The 23,167-nt window shown below is 37.4% G+C and overlaps 1 protein-coding gene across 2 annotated transcripts in view; it reads left to right on the top strand.

Moving 5' to 3' along the window:
* bahd1 (bromo adjacent homology domain containing 1) overlaps positions 1–23,167 on the top strand; it is a 124,115-nt gene that overhangs the window by 42,782 nt on the left and 58,166 nt on the right. The window contains exon 1 of one of the 2 annotated variants that reach the window (XM_057858897.1): positions 11,350–12,211. The exons of the other annotated variant lie outside the window; for it this stretch is intronic. The gene's annotated coding sequence lies outside the window, so the exon portion shown is untranslated. Of the gene's footprint in view, positions 1–11,349; positions 12,212–23,167 lie in introns of those variants that run through there. 2 annotated transcript variants of the gene reach the window in all.

Genomic DNA, 23,167 nt, shown 5'->3' with positions numbered 1-23,167 from the left:
GCCACCTGCTGTTGACTTTTGTCATCCAACATGCCTCTTAGCATGCATTGCAGATGTAAATACCAATCAAAAATCATGTTCTGTGCTAAATATTTCTTCAGTTACTGTTCCAATTGTTTCATCAATTGCTAGTTATGGTATTTGCTAACACTTTATTTGACTGTGGTGCCATAAGACTGTCATTACACAATCATAATCATGACATGTCTCTGTCCTGAGCATTCATGAATGCTTATAACAGATGTCATTAAGTGTTATCCAGCAAATGAGCTCACTTTTGAATGGATGCAAAAGATCCAAGATGGACAAAAATTGAGTTAGTGACATAATTTGCCAAATGACACTTAATGACATAAGCATTCAGTAATGTCCATGATAGTGTCATGTCATTATTTTGATGATCTTATGACAGTCTTATGACACATCTGTCAAATAAAGTGTTACCTAAAAAAATCAACAAATAAGCCGCACTGGACTATAAGCCACAGATATCAAAATGAAGGAAAAAAGTAGCGGCTTATAGAAAATTACGGTAATTCAGCTGGCTAGTTGTTATCAAGAGTACTAAAACCCTTTTCAACATGAGTCTGACAACTAAGTCAGGAGGCTGAATAACTTTAAACTTTGACACATGCTCAGATAGGCCGGTATCGGTATCGGCCAGTATCGGTATCGGATCGGAAGTGCAAAAACCTGGATTGGGACATCCCGAGTAATCAGTAATCAAATTACTTTTTTAAGTAATCCGTGACAACACTGCGCATAATGCTGCTTAAGCTTCTTGGTGTTGCGCTTCCTAAAGCATTGGACCTTCATTTCCTTGGCAATCATGTGAGATGATCGCTCACAACCTGCCATGTTTACTCACCATCGTCCTCAGGTCGACTCAATTAACCCTTAGTAAAGTCAACTTTTCAGGGTTTTGGGGGGAAAAAAATTCAGCAAGCAAAGACCTCTACCGTAGTGAGCCGGCAGGGTAATATCCCTTCTATGTTTTTATAATGTATCACGACCCCAGGTGTTTGTTCCTCTAGTGTGAAAGCATTGAGGGCATGGTGTCACAGTGCACGTTTTCAACAAACAGTCAGGATATATTTGGTTGATTTTACTCGAAGCGTTTTGGATGAAAATTGCGGACGACAGCTCAATTCGTCTCGATTGCTTCCCATTCATTTCATGAGCCCAAGCTGATGTTGCACAAACACGCCAGATCCCATGGCGAGCGGCACTTACAATTGTACAAGTGGCAATTAGGCAGGTTGCTCGAATCTTAAAAAGACATAAACGATGAGGAACGACTCAACTGCTTGAATTATGACTGAATCATCTCGCTTGTGTTTAATGTCACGCTCCACACATCGCTTCCTCTCTCACTGTTTGCTAGTCCTGACATTAAACAGCCACGCTTGCCTTCATTAGTGCTGCCAGTCCATTTTCAGCAGTCACAATGATGAGGAGGAGGATGATGATGATGATGCCCAGCTGTTCGGTACACTGTGCGTCAATAGATCTCGCTGACAGGTGGTTGTTACTCCACTCACTCCTTGTTAGCGGTTGTAAGAACACAGTTCAGGTGTGAAAAAAATGCAGTGGAAGTTCATGGCCAGGGCCGGAGTGGGACTCATTTTCGGCCCTGGAATTTCATGCCTCAGACCGGCCCACTCATTTAAAATTATGTCATTATGCATACATGTGTTAAGTTCAGTGTTCTCTAAAGCCGTGTACTGTAATTCTGTGTATTCCAATTCAGTGCAGGTAATGGTTGTTTAACAAGGTGGCTCTATTTTAACAAGTGCAACACAACATATTTTGAACAAATTTAAAAATGGATTTAAAAAAAAAAAAAAAAACTATATTAAATGATACATTTGAAAAATAAATTAGGCCAGTCAAACGATTAAAATTTTTGATCAAGTTAATTACAGCTTAAAAATTAATCGTAATTAATCGCAATTCAAACCATCTATAAAATATGCCATATTTTTCTGTAAATTATTGTTGGAATGGAAAGATAAGACACAAGATGGATATAAACATTCAACATAAGGTACATAAGGACTGTATTTGTTTATTATAACAATAAATCAACAAGATGGCATTAACATTATGAACATTCTGTTAAAGCGATCCATGGATAGAAAGACTTGTAGTTCTTAAAAGATAAATGTTAGTTAAAGTTAAAGTTATAGAAATTTTATTTTAAAACCCCTCTTAATGTTTTCGTTTTAATAAAATTTGTAAAATTTTCAATCAAAAAATAAACTAGTAGCCCGCCATTGTTGATGTCAATAATTACTTACACAATGCTCATGGGTGCTGAAGCCTATAAAATCAGTCACACCCAAGCGCCAGCAGAGGGCGGCAAAACTCCATAAAACACAATTAACAAGTGGGCATGTCATTGTACTGTCATTTAAATCTGTCTGAGCAGGGCATGTGTATTAATTGCGTCAAATATTTTAACGTGATTCATTTAAAAAATTAATTACCGCCCGTTAACCCGATAATTTTGACAGCCCTAAAATAAATGAATCAATAAGACCTTTTCTGCAACATCAAATATTAACAAAATGAGTGCTTACAGATAAAACAAACATAGCAACATAACAATATGAAAAATAAAGAATACGTATTGCACATTGTAACAACTTCCAATGATACTATTATCCATTTTCCATTTCCACTTTAAAAACGCCACGTAATCGATTATATTAATTCTAATGTTAACTCGCTGAACGACATGGCAATCTTACCTTCCAGCTCTGCACCTGTGGTGTGTTCATTATGGCTAATGCTTGCTGCTACATATCCCTTGTGAGGTGCTACAAGAAGCCAAAGTTTCCACAATTACATATTGTCGTATCACACGGTGCAAGTTGCATTTTATTCGCCATCTGGCCTTACCACTTTCGTTGTAATCCTCTGTAGTTTGAGGCAGCAAGGTCGTTGCATGAAAAAAATTAGCTATTTTTGCGCATTTTGCCGATTCTTTCACGAGTGCTTTTCTTTTTAATTCTTATTTTTCAGCGCCACCCTTGCTCTTTTTATCCATCCGAGCACCGAGTTAGCAGCTAATTTGGCTCAATACAGACTACAATTAGGGGGCGGAGCTGCATGCTGTATTTTTCGTCTGCACACGTGAGGATGAGTCTGGGAAAAAAATACTGTTTTTTTTTTTTTTTTTTTTTAAGACGGCCCACAGGGACAGCGGTAACAGAATGTAAGTTATACTCAGTGACACTGTCACAAATAAATACCAAACAAAAAATGATAACAGTGTAATTTTTTTTTTTTTTTAATAAAACCCGGACCGGCCCATCTGGCCGGCCGGCCCTTCTGGAATCGTCCAGAAGCTCCCGATTAGTCACTCCGGGCCTGTTCATGGCTGTCATCTTTATGATGCTGATTGATGTGATTTGTATGGATTGAGAGTTTTTCAACAAAAGAAAAGTCGCAAATGAAGATTAAGCAACATGATATATTTGATCAATTATACAAGCAGTATTTTAAGGCAACACTAGTTAACTTTTGTACTTTGCTATGCAAGTAGCCAATTCATGTAAACATTAGCATTATATAGCATTTTATCTAGCGGGCTTTTGCTATGCAAGTTTGCCAATTGTTGTTAACATTAGCATTATAAAGCATTTTATTTAGCAGACTTTTGATATGCAAGTTAGACAATTGTTGTAAACATTGGCATTATATAGCATTTTATCTAGCGGACATTTGCTATGCAAGTTAGCAAATTGTTGTGAACATTAGCATTACATAGCATTTTAGCTAGCGGAATTTTGCTATGCAAATTAGCCAATTGTTGTAAACATTAGCATAATATTCAATTCGATTTTATTTGTATAGCCCTATATCACAACAAGGTTGTCTCAAAGGGCTTCGCAGAGGCAATATGATACACAATCAGAAACAGTAGATGAATTAAATAAAGTTCAAGTCCTGGGCATCCCTCATTCTTAGATCCTCCATGTCGGCAAGGAAAAACTCCAAAACCCTTTGGAAAAAATGAGAAACCTTGGAGAGAACCACAGTGAAGAGAGATCCACTCCCAGGACGGATAGATTATATAGCATTTTAGTTAGTGAACCTTTGTTATACATGTTAGCCAATTGTTGTAAACTTTAGCATTATATAGTATTTAAGCCAGCGGACTTTTGCTATGCAAGTTAGCCAGGTGTTGTGAACTTTAGCGTTATATAGCATTTTATCTAGCGGACTTTTGCAATGCAAGTTAGCCAATTGTTGAAAACATTAGCATTATATTGCATTTTACCTAGCGGACTTTTGCTATGCAAGTTAGCAAATTGTTGTAAACATTAGCTTTATATAGCATTGAAGCTAGCTGACTTTTGCCATGCAAGTTAGCAAATTGTTGTATACATTAGCATTACATAGCATTTTAGGTAGCGGACTTTTGCCATGCAAGTTAGCCAATTGTTGTAAACATTAGCATTATATAGCATTTCAGTTAGCGGACTTTTGCTGTGCAAGTTAGCCAATTGTTGTAAGCGTTAGCATTGTGAAGCATTTCATTTAGCGGACTTTTGCCATGTAAGTTTGCCAATTGATGTAAAACATTAGCATTATATATTATTTAAGCTAGTGGACTTTTGCTATGCAACTTAGCCAGATGTTGTAAACATTAGCATTTTATAGCATTTTATCTGGCAGACTTTTGCTATGCAAGTTGGCCAATTGTTGTAAACATTAGCCTTATATCGCATTTAAGCTAGCGGACTTTTGCTATGCAAGTTAGCCAACAATGCAACAATTGGCTCACTCGTCTGCTTGCGTAAATGCTATGAAATGCTAACATTTTTTTTACATTACTCTTAGCAAATTGTTCAAACACATGTTCCTGCCAAAAACAGCTTAATATACCCATAAACTAAAACAAAAAAAACAAAAAAACATTAGCTTATGTTGGTCCTAACAGGGAGCAGCTGGATTCAGCCATGTTAAATGAGTTTTGTCATATTCACTGCTGCCACCAGAGGGCCGCGTATCCACCCAAATCAATAAAAATGCAAAAACTTTCAAAACAAGCATTTTCAACGCCACTCTAATTAAAGAAATACTCGAAGCAGCAAAATTTGATTCAAAGCTTTTTTCTAATCGAATTACTCGAGTTAATCGATTAATCGTTGAAGCACTAAATTGTGCAGGCGGTGTAGTTTTGTACAGTCAAATCAAAAGTAAAAACAAGCTTTTCTTTGCCAATTAAAATGATGTGGGTGGACGGGTCTGGCCCGCGGGCCTTGAGTTTGAAACCTTTGCTTGCACTGTATTATTGAGAACTCGAGACCTTCTCGTTCCGCTATCCGTAATTGTCCTGCTCGGTGTGTTATTACAGTGCAGGTCAACACTCAGCAGTCAGTCGCCCACGCCTCATTAACCCTGCACACACTCAGCTGGTTTACAGCCACTAACTGCGAACTGTAAAGCTTGTATTGATGAGGTCGGCCAGCTTTTATCACAATTAACGTTGATTTTTGACTACATGCTGGCCCGATCACATTGTTGCTTCTGTTGTTTTTTTGTATTTTGAATATGTAATCATCAAAATACTTGGCTCATTATTAGATAGCGTGTGTCATTAAGAGGATATAAAGTCAATGAGCCCAATAAAGAGGGCTGAGTGTGTTTATTATGGGCTGTCATCAATCCGACAATTGTTGTATAGTTGTTAATTAGAGAGCTGGCAGCGCTCATATTTTCTGATCTTATCAGCGGGACTTGGTTTATGGTGCTGTGCTACATCATCGTAATTTACTGTGTTTGCTTACGGCCTAGAGGTAATTATTGACATTATTGATTATATTTCTTGGGTTCAGCTGATCCCTTTACAGAAAAGCACTACCTGCATATACTGAAACAGTGTAGATATCTTATTTTGCTAAACAGAGCAGAAAATGACAATTATTCTCCCTGCGTGAAAGAAAAATGTGTTACCTTTCATTTCATTATGGGTTTGTTAAACATGAACTACACTTTAAAGTGGGAGGCTTAAAAGGGGAAAACCCAGGGTTTCCATGAATGACGAAGCTTGTTTTGCATGTCATGCCATATGTTTGCATCATCTTCACCATTATTATATACTCTACATACCAGAAATCCATCACATTTTATTCAACTTAATTTTCCTTTTTAGAGTGTTTCTGGCCACACTGCTTTTTAAAATCAAGTTTTAACTGTGTTGAACACCTCGAAAATTAAAAATGTTACATGAAATTGGTTCCTTGTAGAGTAGTCCCTCTACTTACTAAATTAATTGGTCTCTAAGTCGAGACACATTTTCCATCTAAATGCCCTAATCCACAGGTGTCAAACCGATTCCAGAAAGGGCCTAGTGGGTGCAGGTTTGCTTTCCAACCAATGAAGAGGACACCTTTTCACCAATTAGATCTTTTACATGTGTAATCAGTTAAACTTTGTCAGGTGCTGCTTGTTTCAGCAGGAAGTTCATTGGTTAAACTCTCTGCGCGTTATCGGTTGGAACAAAATCCAGCACCCACTAGGCCCTTTCTGGAATCGGTTTGACACCTGTGCGGCCTAATCCGTTCCAAGCCCCACAAAATTCAGACATAAATATTTTGTAATGCATCATGTAACAAATACATGTTATAATTACAGCTGTCAAAATTATCGCGTTAACGGGCGGTAATTATTTTTTTTTAAATTAAAATTTTAAAATTAAACATAAAATATTTGACGCAATTAACGCATGTGCCTCGCTCAAACAGATTAAAATGACAGCAGAGTGCAATGTCCACTTGTTTTTTAGAGTTTTGTCGCCCTCTGCTGGCGCTTGGGTGCGACTGATTTTATGGACTTAAGCACCCATGAGCATTGTGTAATTATTGACATCAACAATGGCGGGCTACTAGTTTATTTTTTGATTGAAAATTTTACAAATTTAATTAAAACGAAAACATTAAGAGGGGTTTTAATATAAAATTTCTTGTACTAACATTTATCTTTTAAGAACTACAAGTCTTTCTATCCATGGATCGCTTTAACAGAATGTTAATAATGTTAATGTCATCTTGTTGATTTATTGTTATAATAAACAAATACAGTACTTATGTACCGTATGTTGAATGTATATATCCGTCTTGTGTCTTATCTTTCAATTCCAACAGTAATTTACAGAAAAATATGGCATATTTTAGAGATGATTTGAATTGCGATTAATTACGATTAATTTTTAAGCTGTAATTAACTCGATTAAAATTTTAATCGTTCGACAGCCCTAGTTACAATCTGATTATTGCAAAATAATCCTCAAATCTGAGTTGTGCATAATGTAAAAAACCAAAAATAGAGTAAATCATCAAAGTTAATACACTCATGCAAAGCTGTCGGAGCACGAGGGGCGAATGAAGAGGCACTGGGATACACACATACACATACAGTAGAAGTCCCTGTTAGTCAAATGGATGCCAGGAATACTAGGGAATAACCAATGGCAGAGCAGTTATAAGTATGTTACGTTCAGTAAACTCAGGGAGCTGCAAGTACCAGCCATACTTAGACATCTGCTGATTACCGGTTTCAAGGTATACCGTGGTGTGAAAACGTCACGGTTTGAAAACCACAAAAAATTTCCGTCACACCATCCCTAAGGTATTTGCTATATTTTATGTGACAAAAATCCCTTGCTTGCAGCTGCAAGGCTTAACCCGCCCCCTCTAGTTGTTGCTCAGTGTCAGTTAGTCAGCTGTGCTACACGATGGCTGGAGGAGGTGAAACTCCTGAACATTTTCCCCCATCGAACAAAACGAAATCGCTGGTATGGGAATACTTAGTTACCAATGGCCGCGGCTTAGAGGAGGAGGGCATGTAATACATGTTTGAGGAGGGTGGCTGCTTAGGAGGCAATACCTCCAATATGATTTTGCAATTATACAAAATTAAAGGTTATTAAACACCGACTGTCATGAACGTCTCCCACCAGCTACGAGAGTTAACTCCAGCATGTTTAGTTTGTCCACTGGTGTTAAAATGTGGTGTATTTTTTTTCTCTGGCAACAATATGTGTTGAGAAAGAGAGTGTGTGTATAACTTGATACGAGTCATACACACGTGCGTTTTATGGAAAAGAATTCAATTATTTTTGTTCTGATGGTAATAATGTTGAGCTGTGGCTGTGGGTTGTTATTTTATTTATTTATTTTTTTAACCTAACATTATACTTATGTTCCAATTTGCTAATATGTTTTTTTTTAAAATCCTGTTCAATGAAAAAAGTTATTTTTTTTAACCCACATATCTTAAAGTAACACTGTAGAGATGTAATTGCAATGCCGTGTTACCGTGAAACTCCGATATTTTGGCCTAAGGTTATCATTCCGTCAGAATCTCATACCGGCACACGCCTTATGTAGAGACATTCGTAAGTAGAGGTTCACTGAACAAAAAAAAAAAAAAAGAAATAGTCTAAATAGAGATGCGACTGAAAATTTGGCAAAAGAAAACGAATCCTCAATGAAATACAAATACAAATTAGCTACGGTGCAGGAATTAATCCACACGAAAAAATGCCTTAACAGTGAAAGCGTGTTCCAACCATGATGCTCACTGGGGTTCCTGAAAAATAAACACAAAATCAATAACGCACACTAAAAACCAAACTTTAAGCCCCACCCTCTCAAATAAGTCCATCCCTACCATCCTCAGAGAAACCATCGCTTCAGGGTACCAAATTTAAATAAGCAAGTTGCTCTGCCCCACCCTGTATAAGGTGGGGCAGGGCATACCTCTGATTTAGCCCATCAATAAATTAGGTTCATATTTGTCAGAAATGTAGTCGAGAGCCCGTTCACCTAATCTGTTTGGTTTTATTAATTTACCATTGCAAAAAGTCAAGGGCGTAGGTTTGGTCTCAACATTGGTAGAGACACTATAACAGCATAACCTGCATGTACACTTTTTGCTGGGGTCAGGACATTAATAAGACCAAACAGATTGGGTACATTTCTCAAGTAAAGCTGGTTCCTACATAAAAATGAAAAAAAGTTACAATAAAATTATGTTCATGGGAGAAAGTCATTTTTCAAAATGCTTCCTTCATAGAAAGGAAATTTACAGTGGTTGTATTTTTTTTTGGGGGGGGGGGGGGATATGTGCATCGGCTGCAAATAAAAAAAAAATTTAATGATAAGAGACAGAAATTACACACATTTTAATAGGGAATAAATGCACAGAATGCACAGTTGGATTAATGTTAAAAGTAGAAAAAATACAGGAAGACACGTCTCTAAGCAGCTTTCTACTCGAGTTTTACAGGTTAGCAAGTTCACACAGTTTAATGTTATGCTAACTCTGATGCAGATCGGACTTTCAGTTGCAAAATTAGTGGTGTGTTTCCCACCTTCACAACACTGACGTCTTTTTACATTACTTAAAGCGGCTGCTGCTGGCCGAAAAAAAACTCTATATCCCTCCTCTTCAAAAGGGGCGGAGGAGGTGGCATGGCGACATGTATTTCTGTCGGGATTGTGTGAAACAGGGTACCCGCGGGTTATTAAAAGTATTGAAAAAGCATTGAATTTAGTTTTCCATTATTAAAGGTATTAAAAGCATTAAAGTAGCTGTCGTAAGTCTGGAATTTTTTCACAGTGGTTTTAATTTTCAAGAACATCTCAGTGCAACCTAAATTATATCCGTGACGAAGTTTTTTTTTTGTTTTGTTTTTTTAATCCAAGATGACGCGTAGAATTTTTACGATGCCCTGCACCTCATGCGTGCGCGCCGTTAGCATCATTAGCATCAACAGCAGGCAATTGCACAGTACTGTGTGCTAACGCAAGGAACTGCTCAGATGCCTTAGTTGTTATGTTCGACGAAAGCTTCAACAAGACAACCAAGTCCAAACAGTTGGACCAGCATGTGAGGTACTGGATCGGCGACCAAGTCGCATCCAGATACTTTGGGTCGCAGTTTATGGGTCATGCGAAGGCAGTGGACCTGCTTAACATTTCAAAGTAAGTTGCCAATTTCTCCAATTAAAATGTGTTAGATGCAATAATGTATTTCTGCACGGTTTGCCTTTCGAATGAATGTGAATTTCCCAGTTTTAACTCAAGAGTTAGCCATGTTCAATGGGGTATTGGCAGGTGCACTAGCCTTAGCATGGATAAACCGGAGTCGTAGATTCACCATCACTCTCAGATACACAACACGGTTGACACTGTCTATTATTGGAACAAGTGCGGGGTAACGTACTAACGTTGATCTGAATAACATGGCATGGTGATAGGGAAATTATAATGTAGGTGATGGTAAAACACCTCCTGGTTTATTTAAATGTTTTTCTTGATTAAATAAGAGTATGGATTTTCTCTATCTGATTAAAAGAAATGTCTTCGATAGCTAACAAAGGATTAACATGTGTTTTTTATACTTCTTGTAATGTGATTAGAAAAAAACAATTACCAAGGAAAATGGTCATTTGTAGCTTTTTTATTTTGTGGTAATTAATGGTAAACTACTGCCATTTAGTGGCTGTTTTTTAAACTTTCACTGCCAATTGCAAGCACTTTACAGTTAAGGTCGCCAACTTGACAATCACCTACCTACCACCTTGACTAGGTCCTCTTAAAAGGGAAACCTGTTGTATTGCAAATGTAATTTCTGAAGTTGCCTTACAATGATAGTGTAAAATCCATTTTATCCTGGGAAAAAAAATTCTGAAAGACCTTATATTTAAATGTGTTTTAATTGTATCTTCAATAAATGTGCATTATTTTGTCAAACACACTTAGTAATTGAGGTTAAATTTGATGTTAAGTGCTTTATTTTTTTAATATAATTCAATTATTATCTAAATAATGGGTGCGAGAAAAGTATTAATTTTCTGTTGAAATGGCATTAAAAAAGGTCTTAAAAGTCTTGAATTTAGATTTATCAATCCTGGGGGGACCCTGGTGAAAGTGGGGGTCTAGTCGTCAGCCAATCAAACGAGCGTTTGAAGGGGGGGGGGGATTGACCAGCACATTCAGCAAGTAAAAAGGGGTAAATTTAAGTCTGAACATAATGTATGATCAATTCTATCCTTACAATTTATGGGAAGACAATCTAAATTACTGAACTCATTATATAATGCAAATAAGGTTGCTTAAAAGTTTGTGGGGACAATTTGAGCATCCTTAAAAATTGGTGGTGGTATGTCCCTACCGTCCCTATGCAAACCTATGCCCTTGCAAAAAGTGTACATGCAGGTTATGCTGTTATATCGTCCAATATATATATCGTCAATGTTGAGACCAAACCTACGCCCTTGTGTTATATTCTTTGCACGCGTGTATTATATGATTCTTGTTAGTTATCTTTGTTACACAAGGTTCCCGCTAGACTCAGCATTTACTTCTCTATTCAGACCTATTATTACTTCGAATGCTTGACTTTTCTTGACACATAAAGACATATTTCTAAATGTTTGACTCCACGTTTTAACCTAATCCCTCATTCTCAAGCTTTATACATAAATGGATGTTTTTAGCTCGCGCTGTATCTGACAAGAGTGTTTACATTATTCTCATGTCACAGGGTCATCACTTAGTATGCTTGACATTGACCATTGAAACACATTTGCTGCTCCAAAGCATTTAGTGTGAATACTCGACTCGGAGCTTTCCCATATTTGCTTCCCAAGAGTAATGATGCATTCACGGCACACTATTAAACGGCTGTTCTTTGGGCAGGAGTGCAAGTGTGGCTGGTGTGGGAGTGATTAGGCGTTGGAAAAGACAGGGGAGAGATGTCCCGGCGCATGCACGCAGCCGCCGAGCGCATGAATATCATCTCCAGTGTGCCACTTCGGAAGTAGGTCAGCCACCGCTCGCCGATTTGTTCGCCGCGTCTCCGGCTTCTCGCTCCGTCGATCGACAGGAGAAGATCGAGTGGAACGAAAGTAAACCGGCAGCAGCGACGGAAAGGGGATTATTATTTGCGTGTGTGCGCGCGCGCGCGCGTCGGGGGATCTAGTTGGAAAACGCGACGGGACACGGAAGCTCGACGAGGAACAGTGATTCCAGGCGGAGATGATCGCTTCGAAGCTTTTCTGAAAACGCCTCGTGCGCGGAGTCCGCTATGGATTGATCGACGATCGGCCTCTTTTGCGGTTCTCTCTCTCTTTTTCATCTCGCATCTCAGCACTCCTGCCCCGGCATGCTGTTACACTGACCGCGGCCAAGTAAGTAGGCGAGTCTTTTTCTACGCACCCATGACTAATAATCTACTCGCTCTTCATTTGCTTGTTGTAATGTAGCGCATTTAGAAGATTGAATGTGTGTTGTTTGCATTTTTTTTTTACGTCGACTACAAGGTGGTAAGGGTGTGCGATGTGATGATGATGGTAGTGGTGGTTGGTGGTGGTGATGATGATGATGGTGGTGGTGGTGGTAAAGCAGTGTTGCCCAACCTTAACTTAGTAATATTGTACATAAGAAAAAAAATACTTCATGGCGCACCATCTGAGAACCGTCATAAAAAGTGGCTAAGCAGGGTTAATTATGTACTTTGATTTAACTGTTCTGCCTATCACTATAAGTTGCTAGTGTAGATTAATGGGGGAAATCATTATTTGATGTACTTGAATGATTTGTGGAACAGTTAACCCTATAACACCTAAGCCTATTTTGGCCGAATTTGCATGCATTTGATGTTGCCTTTATATTTCAAAGAAAAAATTGCTCACAATGGCCAAGTTGGGTCCCTTTTTTAAGGACACCTTGAACTTCATGTCCAAACTGTTGTTTTCTTCGCTGACCAATTATAATCCACATTTTGAACCCAAAAAGACAAAAAAATCCCAAAATATTTTTTCAAAATTTGTAATGTTGATGTCCCATTGACAACCAAACATGCTCGACCAAACGTTTTGAAGCTTGATAATATTTATTCTACTTGTTAGGATAAACATTCAATAGAAAAATATAAGATTGAATAGTTTTATGTTTAACAATTCAACACAAACAGCAAGTATGGTCATAGGCGTTTTTGGCCTTTACACATACTATGGTCAAAACGGGTTATATACAGTGCAAAATAGTGAGAAAAAAAATATATATATATATATATATATGATCTAACACAAAAAGGGTTTGGAGGATATCGCTTTGTGAAGTTAGGTATTATACCCCATCACCTTATCTAAAGTATATATGAACATGCAACAAAGCTTGTCAAACACTCATCTTTATAAAATTTGAAAAGATTATAGTGAAGAAAAAATATATATAACATTGAAAAAAAGTATTTTCAAAAATATTGACAAGTAGTTCAGTTCAATTCAAATTTTTCTGGCATACGACCCAATAAAGTTTTTGTTGTTGTTGTTGTTTTGCGAACTTAATAAAGCTTCTGCATGAACAGGTCACGGAGCTGCGTCACACACAACGTCACACAGCCTACTCTTTCGCCGTTTGCGCGCTGCTGTCAGCCTGTCACTTTTACTCGCCGAGACGCCCACTCATCCCAGGAAAACAACGACAAATACGGCTCATCTTCTTCCTTGAGTGAATGAAATAATGCATTAGCTTGCGCTAAATTTATTTTTAGATTCATTCTGCACGTTTCAAAGTCGCTCGCTCAAACTGGCCGTTGCTTGCTTCAGCATGCCTCCTTTTCCGTAGTTGGCGCCTCGCTCGGAAATTTATTAAAAATATCCACATTCGGTTCGTCTTTCTTGACATCACAACAGCTCTTGGGATATATGTAGTCTTTTGTGCTGCTTTCGGTTTTGAAAAAGGACAAGAAATGATGGAAATCTGGAGATAGATACATGGTCCGTGCAGCGTTTTAATGCATATTTATGAGTGCAATAAAGCTATAAAACTCAAATGACATTGTCTCCCGTTTTTCTTGGTCGATTGACTTCAAATAAAAACTGGTGTGGACATCAACTGCCGTACTTTCAAATGAGACCAACCGGCGGCACGTGGGTGACGTAATTACAACGTGACGAAGCTTCGAAGACGACATGCGTAAACGCGTCGCTGCCGACACGTTCGGTGTTAAAGGGTTAAAACAACCTTTGGTAACTTTTCAACCTTTATACAATATTTTCTGAACATTTATGATATGTCGACTGCAAGGGCGTAGGTTTGGTCTCAACATTGGTAGGGACGCTATAACAGCATAACCTGCATGTTCACTTTTTGCTGGGGACGGGACATTAATAAGACCGAACACATTGGATACATTTCTCAAATATAGCTGGTTCCTACGTAAAAATGAAAAAAATTACAATAAAATTATTTTCATGGAAGAAAGTCATTTTTCAAAATGCTTGTTTCATGTAATGGAAATTTACAGTAGCTGTGTTTTTGTTTTTTTGGGAGGGGTTTAAAAAAATGTCCATCGGCTGCAAATAAAAATATATTTTTTAATGATGAACAAAATACGTACATTTTTATTAGGGAATAAATACACAAAATGCACAGTTGAATTAACGTTAAAAGTAGAAAAAGTACATGAAGACATGTCTCTCAGCAGCTTTCTACTCAAGTTTTACAGGTTAGCAAATTCACACAGTTTAATGTTATGCTAACTCTGATGCGGGTTGGATTTTCAGTTGCAAAATTAGTGGTGTGTTCCCCACTACAGTGGTTGTGTTTTGTTGTTGTTGTTGTTGTTTTTTTGGGGGGGGGGGGTAAAAAATGTGCATCGGCTGCAAAAAATTTTTTTAATGATAAGTAACAGAAAATACATACATTTTAATTAGGGAATAAATGCACAGTTGGATTAACGTTAACAGTAGAAAAAGTACAGGAAGACACGTCTCTCAGCAGCTTTCTACCCAAGTTTCACATTTTTTTAATGATAAGTGACAGAAAATACATTTTAACTGTGTGAACTTGCTAACCTGGAAAACTACTGGGGTCAGGCCAGCCTCCACAAGGGAAAGAGAAGTGAAGCTAGCTGCCCCTTATTTGGATCATTACTTGCATTATGTACATGACAGTTTAGAAATACAAAAACTGGGAGCTATCCAAGAATCGGTCCATTAAGGGGGCCACTGACATCACATAATTAATTAGTCAATTAATCTGTTAACTAGTCTTTAACACTAAAAAACAATATGGAGAAAATTATTTGATTAGATTTAAGAAAAATAATATGATTAACACGTTCTAAACTTGCAGTGTATATGTTGACATTAATGTGGACAGTACAGTAAAAAATTGAAAATCTTTCCGCAACTCTTTGTATGACAATAAATGCTTGAATCTTGAAAAGTGGACCTAAGCTGCATACCAGCTGTGATGCTCCACAGCTCTGCAGGGATTTTTGCCTCCCCCCCACAACCATGCTGCCTGCCTTCTCCCCTTGGTGACAGTCACCTGTGTGATGTGCTCCTACTTCACTAGTAGAGAGACACATGCATGGCAGGATGACTTCTAATAAGGGTTCCACGTCAGTCTTGGCCCTCTCTTAGCCGTGAATTTTTATTTTCAGCACTTTTCGATAATCCCAGAGTCCCTGCAGGGATTCTTCTGACAGGTGTTACGATTTAAAGGGTCGATGTTTTTTTTTTTTTTTCTACTACATACAGTAGCTCGCCCCAAAACCGACCAAATATAGCCGACATCAATTTAGCCTAAAATTCAATTTAGTTGCATACTATTTTTGCAATTGTCTTTTTTTTAAGGAATCGGCAACATAAATACATGACTTTTTAATTGAGGGGTCCAGAAATATAATTGCTTAACCCTTGTACGTATAGTTGTTCGGGGCCGAGGGTTCCGCTTTTCTATTACTGACAACTAGCAATTAACCGGCAAATTGGAACATAAGTATAATGTTAAACTTAAAATTAATAACTATCAATTCTAAATGAAATTAAAATAAATGCAATCCTCTAGGTGAGCCTAAACCCACAGCTCAACATTATTACCATCAGTACAAGAATTATTTTCCATACAAAGCATGTGTGTATGACTCGTATCATGTTTCATAGACTTCATAATGATATTGACGGGACACGGGGCGTGGGGCCGATTAATAGGGGGCCTGTATTGTTGGTGTGGCCTTCAAAGCTGTCGGAGTGGAATCACAGACAAAGAGCTTTTTTTCGTTGAAAATTCTTGTGAATAAATGCTTAAATCCCTGAATTCTTAATAGATATGGACGTAAACTAACCCCAAACTACGGCCCGCGGGCCGGATACGGGTCCCTGAACAAAAAAAACAAAAAAACAAAAAAAACAAAAAATAAATTTAAAAAATATATATATATATATATATATATATATATATATTTTTTTTTTTTTTTTTTTTCCAATAGTGTTATTTATTTCCTGGATTTGTTCTGTGAAGAACCCAGAGAGGGTTATTTGGTTATTATCTGTTTAATTAATAGTGTTATTATTTATTATTATATTATATTATATTATATTATATTATATTATTATTTTTATTTTATTTATTTCCGTGAAGAATTCAGAAAGGGTTATTTGATTGTGGCTTTCTGAAAAACAATACATTTTTACTAGGGCTGTCAAAATTATCGCGTTAACGGGCAGTAATTAATTTTTTAAATTAATCACGTTAAAATATTTAACGCAATTAACGCACATGCCCGGCTCAAACAGATTAAAATGACAGCACAGCGCAATGTCAACTTGTTATTTGTGTTTTTTGGAGTTTTGTCACCCTCTGCTGGCGCTTGGGTGCGACTGATTTTATGGGCTTAAGCACCCATGCGCATTGTGTAATTATTGACATCAACAATGGTGGGCTACCAGTTTATTTTTTTGATTGAAAATTTCACAAATTTTATTAAAACAAAAACATTAAGAGGGGTTTTAATATAACATTTCTATAACTTGTACGAACATTTATCTTTTAAGAACTACAAGTCTTTCTATCCATGGATCGCTTTTACAGAATGTTAATAATGTTAATGCCATCTTGTTGATTTGTTATAAGAAACAAATACATTACTTATGTACCTTATGTTGAATGTATATATCAATCTTGTGTTTTGTCTTTCCATTCCAACAATAATTTACAGAAAAATATGGCATATTTTAGAGATGGTTCGAATTGCGATTAATTACGATTAATTCATTTTTAAGCTGTAATTAACTCGATTCAAAATTTTAATCTTTTTACATTTAGGTACTCCTGCAATCATCACAACCTTTCTGTTCCGGCCCCTCATAAGAGAAGCAAAATGTTATGTGGCCCTCAGAGGAAAAAGTTTAGGGACCCCTGCTTAATAGATATGGACGTAAAACAGTCTCGATTCTTGGTTAAAAGCAAAAAAACAAAAACAAAAAAAACGTGCAGTTACCATTTATTTTACATAAATATGTTGAAGTACGCTGCTAGTCCGTCAGTCAATGTGGTGGCCGCCATATGTAAACGGAGCTTTTCCGGTGAAAATTCTTGTGAATAAATGCTTAAATCCCTGATTTTTTTTATAGATATGGACGTACAACAGTCTCAATTCTTGGTTAAAAGCAAAAAAAAAAAAATGCACGTAGCATGTATAAGCCCTCAATTTGCACACTGTATACCTGTAAAAGTATCATGTTAATGTTTTTTTGCCACTCTTTGTAACGATTGTAACTATTTGTAACTATCATACAAGTGCAAGATAAAGTTATCCACAGGATTGTAAAATATAAATACAATTCAGCCATAATGGTCATAAAAGTATACAAAGAAGTTACCAGCTTGATACATATACTTAAATCCGGTATAGCATGTCTCAGTCCTCTTGTCCTCTTACGGGATTGTCAACTGAATTTAACGTGACACCCCATCGTCAATCACAAAGTTAAACCAGCACAGTTGTAAGGCAACAATTACAATAAATATTTGTGGAAAAACACTTTTAAGTCCATGAATATAAAACCGTTCCATGAAAAACAGTAGGCACGGCCATAATTGAGCCGCATGATGACGTATTGTTACGCAGCTGCGCAAACGAGTTCATTGCGTGCCGTAAAGCGTTGGACCACCTGTTCCCGCTCTTTGATGACACACGGTCATAAAAACTAAGTGCTTTTTCATTTTCTGGTGTACATTCCGTTCTTTTTATTATTATTATGGTTGTCCCTTTTTTTTATACTGTCTTGAGCAGCCAGTGTGTGTAGCATTTTGACATTTTACCACTATGCTAGCACTCATTACCTTGGCCGTGGTGAAGAAAAACTCACTTGTGGAGTAAGTCTTGCAAGATAACGCCCTTTACGCAAAGCTCCCCCCAAAGTTTAGTTCGGCTTCCGAGATGTATTTATTTATAGAATTTGTAAACCTCAAGGGGCATGCTACATTCCACTCTACTTAGTTACCAGAGGTGGGTAGTAACTAGAAGAGGTCTTTTTCCAATTAACACAAAAAATTGGCCGATCAACAACCAAAAAACAGGCTGATAAAAAAAATTTAAAAAAAAGATTTTGATCAGGGATCTGTGTGGAGAACTGTGGCGGCCGCTGACTGACGGTAGGACCCTGGAAGGACCCCTCAGCAGCTGAAGGCAGGCTGCTACAGGAAACTTTAGGCTTTGCCTGTTTTGTAAAAAAAGATTTTCTTTTATCTTGCATGAGAGAATGTGAAATGTTGCTATAGCCTTTTAAGGCGTTTACTGAGTGATCCTTTCACTCTAAATGTAACTTGTAGCATAGCGTTCGCGTTAGCTTTAGCATGTCGAGCATCTTGGTAACTTTTCAAACTTTATAGACAAGTTTCCTGAGCAAAATATGGGCGGCGCCATCTTGGACAATGTCTGCCTCAAACTTCCCGTGTAGAAAAAACTTCATGAGCTGCGGTTGAAGTTAGCAGTGTGTTGACAAAGTTAAAACTGTGAAATCCAGCCAGAGGAACCCACAGAATCTCCAAAAATGGATTCAGCGCGACGTAGATGAGACGTAGATGAAGTTGGATGATTGTGCTTATCACTTCGTTGATCATTCGTGGACAAAATTATAACAATCTGTCAGCCTGTGTTGACATGAGGTATAGATTGATACGCTGGCCACTTGAGTGACCAAAATGAGGTGAAATTACAAATTATATTACATTTGCTGAACGCAGAAGGGCTGAGATGGATTTTGTTCTTACAAGTGAATAAAATATTATATCATTATTTTTTATTGCAGACGTTGACATTGATCGCAATAAAACATTTGGACATTATGATTCCACTTCTTGTTTTATTTAAAACAATTGGTGCATGTGAAAAACAGGTCAACAAATCACAAATGATAAAATTATTGGAAAAGTAGCATACGAGAATGTGATATCAAACAGCTGAGCCTCGCCAAACTTTCTCCCGACATTACGGCCTCCAGACGTGCTTTCTCCCGCTGTCCTCGGTAATTCCAGCTCCAATAGCATATCTTAAAGCCGCTCGACACAGAAATGTTGTTTAATCCGACCGGGAGATTCATTTTTGATTGATTGATGATTTTACGACACTGTGTGGGTGTGCACTGGTCCTCATTAGAGAAGCGGTCTTCCTTAAGGCAAAACACAACCACATTGTCCACCGGCCTCGCTAAAATCGACCAGAACTGAAAAGTGTTGCTTTAAAAAAATTTAAAAATCAGACATTGCAAGCTAGGGGTGTAACGGTACTCAAAATCTCGGTTTGGTACGTACCTCGGTTTTGAGGTCACGGTTCGGTTCATTTTCGGTACAGTAAGAAAACAAAATGCAAAATATAAATGTGCTACTTGTTTATTACACACCTTTGTGCTTTCAACAATAGGAACATTAGCCTATACAAAGCTAGAATTCAGCTCAAAAAGTAGCGGGTAGAGATAGATAATCCAACAACAATTTGCCTTTCAGACCCTGCGTATTGGTCAGCTTTCTTTCTGAAAGAAAGAAGAAAAAAGAAGTCCAGTGCTAAAGAGAAAAGAAATCCCAATGACAAAGATTTTAACATGTATTTTACAAATGAAATGCCTCAACGAATCATTTTTTTTCTTCTTATGAACGGTTTTTAAAAAGCTTTATTGGTGGATTTTCTCAAGTTAAAGCGCCACACAGAAATTAATAAATTTAATTGTGTAAGCTGTATCTGTGTATTATTCTTATTATTTAATTACAGGTGTTTTAGCTCATTTCAATTTATTTTATTTAAATGGGCTATGATTTTATTATGTGTTTATATTTTACAAATGTGATGTAGTATTCATTTATATTGTATATTTTATGTTGTATAACTTTAGTTCCTATGTGAATATTAGTTCCTACTTGTTTTGTTGTGGTAGGAGGGTTTTGTATTGAACACATGGCTGTGTTGGTTATTATTATAGCAGAAAAGACAGCAGTAAATCAACAAAGACAAGTCAACTGTGCCCGGATCTACCACTCAAGAGATCTGATGGACTTACAAAGTGGGTAACGATTGCATATTAGTTTGAAAATCGACCGGATCCACCGTATTTTTACACGAGTGACTTGATCCTTGCTACCGGTAGTAGTATTGACGCAGGAGGGTCGCGTCCCGCATCAAATAATAAACTCTGCCGTTTTTTTTTGCGTGCGTCGCGTTGAGCCGCTTCTGGGACGCGTCTAACACGGTGGCCGCACTGCGACTGGTGTACATTGGTTGATTGACTTTAACGCCCGCGTTTCACTGCGTTCTCGCAGCGGCCATGTTGTCGCAACGTTGACGTTTCTGGGTTGTACTGTCCTCCCATGTTGGTCTTCATTATAGTAGAGAAGACGGAGTAAATATAATCTACACTAAGAAACTGTAACCCGATCGACTCACAGCCTCGAAAAGTAAGGGTTACATTACGTCAGAAACTCCTTCGATACGCCTCCGTTCCGAACCGAGCACCACTTGCCAAAACTGTTCAATACAAATACATGTACCGTTACACCTTGAGATGTCCCGATCGATCGGCATCCCGATCAGTCCGGTCCGATCACGTTATTTTCAAAGTATCGGAATCGGCAAAAAAATATTGGCCATGCCTTTTTTTAATATATATTTATATATTTTTTTTTTATTAAATCGTTTTCTAATTGTATTTAACGTTACAAACATAATGTTACACTCATCCAGAGTCTTTAGTTAAGGCTTAAGGTAGGGTTATAAAATTTATCCCGATAACAGCGGTAATTTTTAAAAAAAAAAGTGTCACGTTAAAATATTTAACGCAATTATTGCATGCGCTGCACGACCCACCCACGCCTTGTCGCGCTCAATCTGTAATGACGCCGTTTTACCTATTTAGAGAGATAAAAGGCAGTGTAAAATGAGTAGAGTAAATTTTGGCAGCCTTTGGAGCCTTTTTTTTTATTGGCTAAAGCCTTACATTCCCTCTCCCTACGATTACAAATACCATGCGAAGCAATGTGGGGAAGCAAGGTAGCAATTGATCTTTTTCTTAACACCTTATGTTATTTCCCAACGCAGAGAAGATATATCAATTGGTAGCACTACGCACAGTCATGGTTCCACTTCCCATCATGCATTTGGGCATGGCTACAGTATCATTTACTGAAAGCTTAACAAATACACTAGATGGCAATATTTAGTCACAATATACAAAGTCACAAGTCTTTCTATTCGTAGATCCCTCCCACAGAAAGAATGTTAATAATGTAAATGCCATCTTGAGGATTTATTGTCATAATAAACAAATACAATACTTATATACTGTATGTTGAATGTATATATTCGTCCGAGTTTTATTCATTTTTTTCTTAATGCATTGCCAAAATGCATATGATCGGGAAAAATTATCGGGAATGATTGGAATTGAATCGGGAGCAAAAAAAAAAGCAATCGGATCGGGAGATATCGGGATGGGCAGATACTCAAACTAAAACGATCGGATCGGGAGCAAAAAAACATGATCGGAACAACCCTAGTTACACCCTTATTGCAAGCAGTTACTCCCAGTGTTACCTATTACTTGAGTATTCTTTTCACCGAATCCTTTTTTCCTTGAACTTGAACATATTTTTGGATGATTACTTTTACTTGAGTAATATTATTTTCAAGTACCCTACTCCTACTTGAGTAAAATTTTTGGCTACCCTACCCATTTCTGTTAGTTGCAACGTTTTGGGCGAGAAAAATACCATGTGGTTTAAGTTAATTCTACATTCTTTTACAGTATATCTTTAAAAGTGAAACACTTCTTTCAAATGCCAGGTTGTTGTGATGTATGACAGTGGTGTGTGATGTCTGATGAGAACAAGATAAATCATGTCAAAACCGTTCACATTCAGGCGAAACATTGTAGGACTTGGCCGCAGGAAACGTACAGTATACGGAAAATAAATAGGGTTCCTTACGAGCAAGATATCAAAAATTGAATTTCTTGTATTTGCACAGCCCCTTCAATGCGATGTCTCCCTTGTATGCATGCCTATGTGCATGTGTATAATGGGAGTGTGACTGTCAGTCTTTAGAAATAACATTTGACTAAGTGACTATGATTAACCCCAAATAGAGCGCAACAGATCTTGTCATTATCTTGACACGTACTCGCCCACGGACCTTCAAAAAGCGACTGTCACCGACGAGTGGATAAAATGTGTCATAACAGTAATTGGACATCCCTGGGAAATTTACGAAAGGTCGACAAGAAAACAGGTCAGGGAGGATGCCAAGAGGAGGCCTCTGGCTGTAATAAAGGAACTGAGAGAATTTGTGACGAGTACTGCTTGTGAGCTACATGCGTTTTCTGTTACTTTGGGGAGATTGTTGTCATTCTGCTGTAGCGGTAAGCCTGTTTAAATTTTGCTCGAAATTAAACCACCTCGCATTAAAAAATGAGAAGCCTATCCAGCATCATGGATTTTGTTTAGGCGAATTCTAATAATTCAGTTAAGGTCTTGATTAGTGCTGCAACGATTAATCGAGTAACTCGAGTATTCGATTAGAAAAAAATATTCGAATTAGATTTTGCTGCTTCGAGTATTCGTTTAATTGTAATGGTATATTTTGAAAGTGTTTGCTTTTAGTGTTATTGATTTGGGTGGATTCACTGCCCTCTAGTCTGCCTCATTTCACATGGCTGAATCCAGCTGCTCCCTGTTAAGGCCCACATAAGCTAAGTTGTTGTTTGAGCTAATGTTTTTTTAATTTAATTTAGTTTGTAAGTATATTTAGTAGGGCTGTCAAACGATTAAAATTTTTTAAGCGAGTTAGTTGCAGCTTAAAAATT

The sequence above is a fragment of the Corythoichthys intestinalis genome, chromosome 15 (genome assembly GCF_030265065.1).
Source record: "Corythoichthys intestinalis isolate RoL2023-P3 chromosome 15, ASM3026506v1, whole genome shotgun sequence".
NCBI classification, from domain to species: Eukaryota; Metazoa; Chordata; class Actinopteri; order Syngnathiformes; family Syngnathidae; genus Corythoichthys; species Corythoichthys intestinalis.
Note: the sequence above shows the minus strand (reverse complement) of the source record. Positions and strands in the feature narration are given on the sequence as shown.